Genomic DNA, 13194 nt, shown 5'->3' with positions numbered 1-13194 from the left:
TTCTGGCTTGTGAGCATTTTCAACAGCTTTCCAATTGCATTGCCATCTTAAGCATGTGCTTTGCCAAGAGGATAATGCCAAGATATATAAAAGGTAGAGAGACAATGGTCACATCAGAGCAAGTCTCCTCCTTCTCCATGCAAATATCGAATGCAATAATACTCCACTTAAATGTCCATGATATGAGCGGATAACTTTTAGCTTTCATAGAATGCTAAATATTGAACCAATTTCATATGAATCGATCTGTTTTTCCATGCATTGTGCCCTAACAAAAATATGCTTTTGAAAGATAATTTTGTGCCCAATCATTCATGTAGTTTATAATTAAAAACCATGTAATGCAATCATTCAAATGAAGCTTCCACACAAAAAGTTATGAATGCATTGAAGAAATTGTGCCTAGACTAACTACATGTGCTCGTGCGTCACGCACATGCAAACAAAAACACATACACAACGGAAATTAAATTCTTAATGACGCGAACTAGTGTGTTCAAATTCTTGCCAAAAAACTTTGCCCTCAGGTTTGCAATGATGGATATGCAACGTCACGACATCCACCCCCTCCAAACCTGCACATCCTCAGGCATGTGCCAACTTGTTTACTACTTGTAGCATTGATTCCACAAAGATCATATGGGTAATCATCTAGGTAATATGACAAGTAGGTAAGTTGACATATGTTATCACAACATCCTCCTGCCTCATATGGACGAATCAAAGTAGGTATGTTTTTGTAGATTATCACAACATCCAATGGTATAGTCTTCTCTCCTACAAAAATCTTCTGCAAATGGCATAAACATTGGCGATTCCTTATCATTGTCACTACAAGAGAAATGCCCTATAGACGTGCACTGTACACGCGAAAAAGCGGGCACGTTTATAAGCGTGTGTATCAGTGCGTTTACTCACGCTAGTATAAAAAATGTGTCTATATATCCACGTTTATAAACGCGCTTATAGATGTGAAAATAAACGCACATATTTTTCATTTCTCATAAAGTCCCTGAATATGACCAAACCTCTTAACAGCTAGTATTTGTTTGAATAGGGCATGATTGGATAGGGCATGATTGGATGCATATACGACATAATTACACCTGGATCATAAGCTAGGACATGATATACATGTATAGGGCATATACATGCATAGGACATGATATACATTACCAACTTTACTTCTTTCTGAGTATTACAAATATACATCCAATCATTCAAAGCTAATTATATATATGTGATTTTATGCCCTATATACATCCAATCATGCCCTATACAAATGTGATTGGATAGGGCATGATGATTGGATGTATATATAGATCAAACGTTGACTTGTGCATTTGCAATATATATATATATATATATATATATATATACTTTGCAATACCAACAAGCCAACTACAAATCTCTTATCTATGAAATGTATAAGTAAATTAACTTGGTTAATTTGATGAGGCCAAGTTTTCCTTCCATGGACAGTGTGGTTGGCTATATTATACTTCAAGGTTATAGGAACTTACAGAAGTCAATGGAGCATCCTAAAAATGACGATACTCTAATTACTATATCAAGTCACTTCATGTACATATCTTTGATTGATTGATGGATAATATGCCTTTCTCTATCTCTTTCATATACACCTTCATTGCATTATCTCTCTCTAGCTAAAAACCATTCGTGCTTTATCCACCTATTGATACTTGCATGCAATTGTAAGTGGGATGGTCTAGTAAGTCACTACATATGTGCCAATTGACTTGTCAATGTGTTATCTCTTATCCTCAAGCTTTGTTATATATGTCACCACATAGGTCAATTGATTCCCTAAATGCATGCATTGATTCCCTGAATTGTTTATGCGTATGTGTAAGCGCGTGTAATAGGTATTATTTGCGCATATACACGTGCTTACAGACAGGCCACACAGGTATAGAAAAGTTTAAAAAAAGTTGTGGCTTTCTTTTCAAACCTGTGCTTTCCTACGTTTTTTACACGTTTTCTGCAGTTCGAGCTCGACATCACTACTCGTGTCTATCTATCACTTCATGAAGACAATGAGGCAAGGAAATAAGAGTAAAAAGAGGATAGGAGGAAAGAAGAGCCAAAGAGTAAAGAACAAGAGCCAAACAGCAAGGAAGAGAAGAAGATTCAAGCAACTTACCAAGGGAAAGGAGAAGGAGGACAAGGAGCTTGCAACCTAGCCGCACCCGTTGGAACAAGCAAAGAAGGTGAGTTTTTCTTCTCTCTCTCAATCTTTTTTGCTTTCTCTATCTATTTGTGTCTCTCTTCACATGCTGGATCTTGTCATCTATGGAGGTTTTTTTGCACGTTTTTTAACCAAGTTTGAAAAGAAATGGTCCGACTGTGCGTGTCTGTCAGCGCGTCCAGATGACAATGTAGACGCAGGTATAGACGCAGAAATAGACGTGCTGACAGACGCCCACCACAGAGACGCAGATATAGACACGCACAGAGACGCAGATATAGATGCAGTATGTAATATGTTTTATCTGCACAGGGTAATATGATTTTTCTTGTGTAGATGTGGAATCCTGGATCCTCCAGTACCCCATTCAATAAGGAGCAATTCATGGGGGAGATGACCAATTATCTTGGTCGCCCTCCCACTGCTGCACAGGAGGTTTTCAGTGTGATGTCTGGGACACCTATCACATCTTTGCCTACACAGGGATGACCTGAGGTACATGGATCGGCCGAAGCACGTGTATATGCAGAAGCATGTGTATCGAGTGAGGTAGAGGGTAGTGCACCTCGAGGGAGGAGGGAGAGTCGTGCGGGAGGTCAAGGGCTTTGTGGGGGTTGCCTAGGTGGTGGCTCTCAATCACCCTCACCGAAAAATGAGAGCAGTGAGCCTCCACAAATGTACTACTCAGCTCACTGATGTTGGTGGTATCTTGCATGACTCTGAGGGGAGGGAAGTGATAGCCTACTTGAGGAGTGTCGTGCATGCCACATACAAAGATTGCATGATTCCCTTCAAGCACCAAAAAAATGGTTTGTGGCAAGAGGTGTTGCGGGCAGTACATAGAAGGTACCCTAATCCCGAGAATTTACGATTCTTAGATGATTGGGGATAGTCAAAGGTGAGAGACGCGCTTTATAACAAGAGGTCTCACCTTATGACGTGCACCAAGGAGTCACTGCGGAGACAAGAGGAGGGGCGCCCTGGATATGGCCAACCACCCAATTGCCACCGCAAGGAGTGGAAAGAGGCGAAGAAGAGAGTAGTGGAGAAAATGACAAGTCGCCAGCATGCAGAGGCGCGACGTATCTAGATGGCAACCATGGGATCGTCGCATTATGGATTGGGTGATAGGGAGTCATGGGAGGCTGAGTTTGTAAGTATTATTTGATTTTTTTAAAAAAATTAAATTTTATAATTTGTTTCACTTCATTATGTAGTGTGTTTTAATATGTTGTATGTTCAAATTGTTTGGTAGTATCATATCGTTGGTAGGATGCCTACTCCTAGAGAGGTAGGCTACCATCGAGGTCATAACCGGGCATCCACTTGGCAGCATTTCTACGAGAAGGGACTCATCATGGAGGAGTAATATAATCGCGCCATGAGGATTCCACCACCAGAAGAGATGTGTTTATTTTTTACATGAAAAGTATAGATAACTCTAATTTATTATTTGTAATGGTATTTATATACCTTAATCCTTTGTGTAGGCAAACCTTGATGCAGTTGAGGATAGCGAAGGGAGGACTAGCAGTAGCGATGGCGGCAATGGCAGCGGCACAAGAAGTGGTGGTGGTAGCGATGATGATGCCTCTTCTGAGGAGATATAGAGGAACCCCATGCATGCATGCCTCCCTTTGGCTTGTAATTTTAATTTTTGATATGTATTACTTTGAGCTAGTGCTTGCGACCATGACCATGCTTGAGGTCATAAGCACTAGAACTCATAATGTAAAAACGTTTCATCTATATATATGAAATTTCGTGTTCTACATACATTGTTTTGTTTTCAGTATCCAATCTTCGAAATAATCTTTCTCTGTTTTCCCTAAGCATATAATTTGATAATGATGGGGGAAAAAAAACCAGAGAGCATGTGGCTTGCAAAGCCACATGCTCTCTGGTTTTTTTTTCATACCTTTGTTTTGCGCATCTATCAGCGCGTCTAAATTGCAAGATAAATGCGTGTCTATTCTCGTCAAAAACTTGCAAAATAAAGGCGTTTTTAGACGCGTAGATGCACGTGTGTATAGACGCACAATATGAATATATCTACTTTTTTATAAATATGAGTATATATTTACGTAGCGCATCAATACACGCGTCTATATGCGCGTCTACATGGGCGTGTAACTCTGACTATAAGCATGCTTTTAGACGCGATATTGTAGACGCAGAAATAGACGCGGTAATAAATGCACTCGACATTTTCTTTCACAGTTCAAATATTGCGACTACAAGTGCGTTTATGGAGCCTTTTTGTTGTAGTGTGTCCAAAAAGGTAACTAAACCTTCTTGTCAACTGTCTTATATTTTGTCTGTACTTTGGCTTCTTTGCTACAACTTATAAATTTCAACTTTTGTTGTAAATAACCTGGTAAACACAAATTTTGCTGTGTATAAATATCGCCCAACTCTTTTTACTAAAATATTTCGGTAAAGAACACTTTTTGCTGAGAATTCTCAACATCCAAATTTTCTTGTTGCATGAAATTAGTAATTTCGCAATTCATCGCCAAAGAATGGACCTGTAAGACATATGACAACTCTTTGATTATCAAATTTTAGTAATGCCGAAAGATCCTTCATAGTATTTGAGCATATCAGCCGATCATAAAGACTATCAGAATCAATCTCCTCGATCTTCTTCAAGTCCTTAGTCATCTTAATGTCGGGAAGCACCTTGAATCCAAATTGCTTTTTCGACTTCAAATCCTTTGACTTCGGGGCGCTACAACAAAAAGGCTCCATAGACGCGCTTGTAGATGCAATATTTGAACTGTGAAAAAAAATATCGGGCGCGTTTATTACCGCGTCTATTTGTGCGTCTATAGTATCGCGTCTAAAAGTGCGCTTATAGTCAGAGTTACATGCCCATGTAGACGCGCATATTGACGCGCTACGTAAATATATAATCATATTTATAATAAAGTGGATATATTCATATTGTGCATCTATACACGCGTGTATCTACACATCTAAAAACGCATCTACTCTGCAAGTTTTTGACGAGAATAGACGCACATTTATCTTGCAATTTAGACGCACTGATAGACGCGCAAAACAGAGATATGAAAAAAACACCAGAGAGCATGTGGCTTTACTCTCTGGTTTTTTCCCCCCCCATCAACATAAAATTGTATGCTTAGGAAAAACAGAGAAAGATTATTTCGAAGATTGGATACTGAAAACAAAACAATGTATGTAGAACACGAAATTTCATATATATAGATGAAACGTTTTTATATTATGAGTTCTAGTGCTTGTGACCTTAAGCATGGTCATGGTCGCAAGCACTAGTTGAAAGTAATACATATCAAAAATGAAAATTACAAGCTAAGGGGAGGCATGCATGCATGGGGCTCCTCTATATCTCCTTAGAAGAGGCATCATCATCGCTACCACCACAGTTGCCTGTGCCGCTGCCGTTGCCGCCACCGCTACTGCTAGTCCCCCCTTCACTATCCTCAACTGCATCAGGGTTCACTTACACAAAGGATTAAGGTATATAAATACCATTACAAACAATAAATTAGAGTTATCTATACTTTTCATGTAAAAAATAAAACATACATTTTTTAGTGATGGAATCCTCATGTTGCGATTATATTGCTCCTCCATGATGAGTCCCTCCTCGTAGAAATGCTGCCAAGTGGACGCCCAGTTATGACCTCGATGGTAGCCTACCTCTCTAGGAGTAGGCATCCTACCAACGATATGATACTACAAAACAATTTGAACATACAACGTATTAAAACACACTACATAATGAATGAAACAAATTACAAAATTTAATTTAAAAAAAGAAATCAAATAATACTTACAAACTCAACCTCCCATGACTCCCTACCACCCGATCCATAATGCGACAATCCCATGGTTGCCATCTGGATACCTCGCGCCTCTGCATGCTGGCAACTTGTCATTTTCTCCACTACTCTCTTCTTTGCCTCCTTCCACTCCTTGCGGTGGCAATTGGGTGGTTGGCCATATCCAGGGCACCCCTCCTCTTGTCTCTGTAGTGACTCCTTGGCACGCGTCATAAGGTGAGACCTCTTGTTATGAAGCGCGTCTCTCACCTTTGACCGTCCCCAATCATCTGAGAATCGTGAATTCTCGGGATTAGGGTACCTTCTATGTACTGCCCGTAACACCTCTTGCCACAATCCATTTTTTTGGTGCTTGAAGGGCATCATGCAATCTTTGTATGTGGCATGCACGACACTCCTCAAGTAGGCTATCACTTCCCTCCCCTCAGAGTCATGCAAGATACCGCCAATATTAGTGAGCTGAGTAGTACATTTGTGGAGGCTCACCGCTCTCATTTTCCGGTGAGGGTGATCGAGAGCCACCACCTAGGCAACCCCCACAAAGCCCTTGACCTCTTGCACGACTCTCCCTCCTCCCTCGACGTGCACTACCCTCTACCTCACTCGATACATATGCTTCTGCAAATGCACGTGCTTCGGCCGATCCATGTACCTCAGCTGATCCCTGTGTAGGCAAAGATGTGATAGGTGTCCCAGACATCAAACTGAAAACCTTCTCTACAGCAGTGGGAGGGCGACCAAGATAATTGGTCATCTCCCCCATGAATTGCTCCTTGTTGAATGGGGTGCTGGAGGATCGAGGATTCCACATCTACACAAGAAAAATCATATTACCCTATGCAGATAAAACATATTACATGTTGCATCTATATCTGCGTCTCTATATCTGCGTCTCTGTGGTGGGCGTCTGTCAGCACGTATATTTCTGCGTCTATACTTGCGTCTACATTGTCATCTGGACACGCTGACAGACGTGCACAGTTGGACCATTTCTTTTCAAACTTGGTTAAAAAACGTGCAAAAAAACCTCCATAGATGACAAGATCCAGCATGTGATGAGAGAAAAGAGAGAGAGACAAACAGACAGAGAAAGCAAACAAGATTCAGAGAGAGAAGAAAAACTCACCTTCTTTGCTTGCTCCAATGGGTGGCGGCTAGGTTGCAAGCTCCTTGTCCTCCTTCTCCCTTCCCTTGGTAAGTTGCTTGAATCTTCTTCTCTTCCTTGCTGTTTGGCTCTTGTTCTTTACTCTTTGGCTCTTCTTTCCTCATGTCCTCTTTTTACTCTTATTTCCTTGCCTCATTGTCTTCATGAAGTGATAGATAGACATGAGTAGTAATGTCGAGCTCGAACTGCAGAAAACGCGCAAAAAACGCAGGAAAGCACAGGTTTGAAAAGAAAGCCACGACTTTTTTCAAATTTTTCTATACCTGCGTGGCGCGTCTGTAATTGCGCATGTATATGTGCAGATAATGCCTATTACACGCGCTTACAAACACGCAGGAACAATTTAGGGAATCAATGCATGCATTTAGGGAATCAATTGACCTATGTGGTGACATATATAACAAAGAGTGAGGATAAGAGATAACACATTGGCAAGTCAATTGGCACATATGTAGTGACTTACTAGACCATCCCACTTACAATTGCATGCAAGTATCAATAGGTGGATAAAGCACGAATGGTTTTTAGCTAGAGAGAGATAATGCAATGAAGGTGTATACGAAAGAGGGAGAAAGGCATATTATCCATCAATCAATTAAAGATATGTATATGAAGTGACTTGATATCGTAATTAGAGTATCGTTATTTTTAGGATTCTCCATTGACTTCTATAAGTTCCTATAACCTTGAAGTAGAATATAGCCAACCACACTGTCCATGGAAGGAAAACTTGGCCTCATCAAATTAACCAAGTTAATTTACTTATATATTTCATAGATAAGAGATTTGTAGTTGGCTTGTTGGTATTGCAAAGTATCCTTACAGTGATCTATTTTAGTCACCAGCAAGTGGACACACTGGCTAAAGATGATGAAAAGAGGACATGTGCACATTAGCTACATGTGGTCCACCTTATCTAAAATTATATGTGAGCTCTAAGTGCACCTTGACGTGATTGGAATAGCTTGCACATGCACAAGCCAACTAATTTACATCAATCTACTCATGCTACGAATTGGCATGCATGGCTAGGTTAAGTGCACAACAAATGAGACATGTGAGTGTATTGATCAGTTCTCTCTCTCTCTCTTTCTCTCTCTCTCCCTCTCTCTCTCTCTACACACACACACACACACACACACACACATATATATATATATATTGCAAATGCACAAGTCAACCTTTGATCTATATATACATCCAATCATCATGCCCTATCCAATCACATTTGTATAGGGCATGATTGGATGTATATAGGGCATGAAATCACATATATATAATTAGCTTTGAATGATTGGATGTATATTTGTAATGCTCAGAAAGAAGTAAAGTTGGTAATGTATATCATGTCCTATGCATGTATATGCCCTATACATGTATATCATGTCGTATATACATGTATATCATGTCCTAGCTTATGATCCAGGTGTAATTATATCGTATATACATCCAATCATGGCCTATTCAAACAAATACTAGATGTTAAGAGCTTTGGTCATATTCAGGGACTTTATGAGAAATGAAAAATATGTGCGTTTATTTTCGCATCTATAAGCGCGTTTATAAACGTGGATATATAAGCACGTTTTTTATACTAGTGTGAATAGACGCGCTGATACACGCGCTTATAAACGCACCCGCTTTTTCGCGTGTACAGTGCGCGTCTATAGGGCCTTTCTCTTGTAGTGGGCCTTTTTTATCTTCTTGAACTTTTGGCTTCTAAACATCAACCATACTCTGCTCTAGTTCTCAAGAAGGAGGCTAGGAAACTGGATCATCATCCCTTTTTCGCTTCTCCTCAACAAGTACTTCGACTCCTTGAGATTCTACCATCCTAGAAGAATTTGTAGGGGTAGATGAAATTGGGGTTGCAATTGGAGTTGGCTATTGCTCCCTTCTAGTCATCTTGTTTTGTAGGTCTTTTAAGTTCTTTAAAATATCATCCATCATATTTTTGACAGTCAGTTTTGCAGCTGGTCTAACATCCGCAGTAGGAATAGGCATATGCATAGAAGCAAGCATAAGCACAAGATGAGAAATAAGAGAAGTAGTGGATGGTGCAATGGGAGAAGTAGGAGAGGTCATGGTAGGAGAAGACATCACTGATGGTGACTACATTCCATTCTTCAAGGGAGCCTTTCATCTCCACCTCTTTGTAAGTGTAGAGACCGCATCAACAGCATCTTAACAATCCGTCTTCAATCCCATAGGCTGTGTACAGTCTTCAGAAGCTCTCCCAACTCATCTTCAAGTGCAAGATCAATCGCCTGCAAGAATAACTCCATTTTCTCCAAGTTCAGAGCTCTTTGCTCTAAAGCATCTAACTAGTTGTATCACTCTTCAAACTCTTGCAATAATTCATAAGCAACAAGTCCTTTGTTGGGTTGATAAACCTACTCTCTAAATGTCTTCCGTATAGCAGTACCATAATCCTCAAGAAAATATTCATCTTTGAGCGCATTCTTGAAAACATTCTGGTAATTAGAGTCTTGCATAAATAAATCTGTCACTCTAACCCACAAAGCAGGCGTGATAAGCCGTAAAAAATAATTACTCTAGTTGGTCGAAACTCTGAAGAAGTGCATTTGCATTTCAAAGGTTTTGATGTAGGCTGAAACATACGAACCATCAAATAATTTGCACTCACTAACCACAGCCTTGATCGCCTTGGTTGCACCATGCACATGCTCTTGTTCTTGATATAATAATTGTTGTTGATCCAATTGCTACTGATGTAATTGTTGTTGCTATTGCATAGATAAGTGCATCTGTTGATTCTGCATCATAATGACTGAAGAAAGAGTTTGCAATAATTTCTTCATCTCATCGGTCGAAAAAGTAGTCAATGATGAAGGTGCATTATTTGAGGAGTCTCCCATCTCAATGATCAAGAGCAATGCTTTCATGACGGGTTGACAAACTTCAAAAAAATAGGTGAGAAGCTTTAAGCTCAACTCAAGCTAATCTTCATAGTGACTCGCGATGATGGACTCTTTGATGTAGGCGAGGGGCTTAAAGCTCGTCTTCAAGCCTTCTCTTTAAAATTCGATGGTGGTGTTCAAAAAAGGTAAGGGATTCAAACTCAACCTCAAGCCTTATACACTTGATTCCATGATTTCTCACCACTAGAACCTCTCTTATATAGATTTTCCTCCTCGTCTTCTTCCATTGTGCTTTTAGCTTTTCTTAACAAAGCTTTTCACTTTTTATTCCATAAGCCTTCTTTAAAAGCTATGTTTAACTTTATTGCTAAAGCCTTAATGCAATAATAGCTTTTAAGACTACTAAGCAAAAAATTGCTGCTTTGATTTTCTTCGTAAAGCAATCTCTGCGGCATGTGGTGGAACCCACAAATTCGAGTTTCCAGTATCGAAGACAATAGTGAACATCTCGAGAGGGGTACCTACACCAATCTCACCATAATACCGAGCATCCAGATAATTCTCGAGCTCCACACCATCTCGTATGGTGGCCGGCGATGGAGGAGCCAAGTACCCCGGGCCATATGACGAATGGCTACAATCCTGGAGTCGGAGCTTCACAGCCTTGAGGGTGTCACCGTCAATGGGCTTCTTCTTGAGGGGAAAACAACTCAGTTGCCCAAAAAAGATCAGTTTTCTTTACCAGATAAAGAGCAGGATCTACGACTATAGGCTTAGCTCTTTGAAATTCCTTCCAAACAATGTCACTGGTGTGCTCAATGAAGTTGAGATCCCTGGGGATATATGACAAAGCATGAAGTAAAATCAGAAATAGTTTGAATGCCTAAGGTACAAAACGTTGCTGAGTTGCATGAATCCATGCGTGTTTCCAAGAGTAAGAAGATGAAGTGGAAGATGTCATCAGGCGTCATCGCCACAGAGAGTGAGACTTGAGAGGGGAAGACGACGACTTCACGGTCTAAAATTCAAGGAGATCGTCCATGACGCTCGCCAACTTCGGGCGCAAGTTATAACTAGACTTCTCATTAAGCAATATCTTCTTCTTGTACTTGAGCTCTCTATCCTTTTTGTGCACACTTTCTATTCACTGCGATATTTCAACATACCTGGAGTGTGTGTCATGCCCTATGTATGTTCAGGATGGTCATCCTTATCGCATACATAATGAATAACAGAATGGAGGATCCTAACTTGTTTACATTGTCTGGTGCAATTGAAGAAATAAGATAGTCTTCATATAAAAGAAGAGCTCGATTTTAGAAGAAATGTCTCTTCTTAGGATCAAAAAGTATGTATCCCTTGATGCCATGAGGCTCGCCATAACCCATAAAAATACCCTTAAGGGCATGGTCCTATAATTTTGGGCAGCCATCCTTGGGTATAAAGGCATATACACAGGTGAGCCAGAAACCCAAAACTGAGAATAATCAAGTAATTCATTAAACCAAAGGGTGTAGAGAACAACATCAATAGACTTATGATAGATATAGTTTTGGATAAAATATGTTGTAGATAGGGCCTCTGCCCAAAAGTACAGAGGTAGAGCAACAACCTTTAGCCTGCTCCCTATAGAATTTAGCAAAGTCCTATTTTTGCACTCAGCTAACCCATTTTGCTGTGGGTTTTCAAGAACAATGTAACAATGGGACAATGCCATTAGATTGGCAGTAATGTTGAAAGAAGCATGAAGTGTACTCACCATTATTATCGGTTTGAATAGCAAGAAGAGATTCTTTCTATTGATTTTCAACAAGGGCTTTGAGTTATTGAAAGCGGGATAATACTAATGAGCTAGTTTTATTTTGTAAGAAGGCGATGGCGGTGAAGCGAGTGTAATTCATCGATAATTGTAATAATGTATTTATTCCATAGGAAAGATTAGACATGAAATGGACCACATAAGTCCAATCAATGAGCTGAAGACGTGTAATAGACTAAGATCTACTTGGAGAGAATTGTTGATTTGAAAAGTTTTCATAAATGCATCATGCACATTATCCTAAATTACTAGGTTTTGGTAGGGAAAAATGTCGAGCTAAAGCCTCATTACTAATGTGTTTCATGGTGCATGGTTTAGATGACTGAGGTGATAATGACAAAAAAGAGTGGAATAAGAATTGGTAGTGCTATGGAAAGCACTATGTACTTCACTACAAGAGAAAGGCCCTATAGACGTGCACTGTACACGCGAAATAGCGGGCGTGTTTATCAGTGCGTCTATTGGCGCTAGTATATAGAGCACGTCTATATACCCGCATTTTTAAACGCGCTTATAGATACGAAAATAAACGCACATATTTTTCATTTCTCATAAAGTCCCTAAATATGACCAAACATCTTAATAGCTAGTATTTTTTTGAATACATTACTAACTTTACTTCTTTCTGAGTATTACAAATATACATCCAATCATTCAAAGCAAATTATATATGCTACAATGAATGCGAGTTCCGGAGTGCCTACCCAACCCATTTGGGCACCCTCAAGGCACTTCTTCAAAGGTATTGGAGCTCTCTTTTGTTATTTGACTTCAATCCGTAGGTTTTGTGAAGCAGGGCAACCACTCTTGCTTCTTGTGATGCCTACTCTCTATCGATGACTTTGCCCTTCAAGAGGGAGCTTCTGGGGATCCTTGACTACTCCCCCAACCTTGTCTTGACCTTGCCCAAGCCTTCCATAGACCCCTAATTAGTTTGGGCTAGCTTGAAGACTTGCAAAATTTTTGTTTCTTACTTCATCCCTCCCTTGTCACTCATTGGTAGCTTGAAAACACTTCATTTGGCAGCTTGAAAACATCCCCTTGATGCTTGACATTGGTGGTTATCATTTGCATTGATTTATGGACTGATTTACCTCAATCTGGGAATTTTTTCCATTGTCCATAGGTAGCCATAAATAGTATTACATTAGCACTTCATGTTTATGCTTGGTTGGCACTGACATTGGTTGCTCAGTGGTCCCGAATGCGCCCCGAATGCTAAGGGAATGTATGCCTATGACGTGAGATGCTTTTGGGGGTGAATTTACTCAGTCATTGACTATTTTACA

Source organism: Lygodium microphyllum, chromosome 10 (genome assembly GCF_053477565.2).
Source record: "Lygodium microphyllum isolate KBCC chromosome 10, Lygodium_microphyllum_v1.1.10, whole genome shotgun sequence".
NCBI classification, from domain to species: domain Eukaryota; kingdom Viridiplantae; phylum Streptophyta; class Polypodiopsida; order Schizaeales; family Lygodiaceae; genus Lygodium; species Lygodium microphyllum.
Note: the sequence above shows the minus strand (reverse complement) of the source record.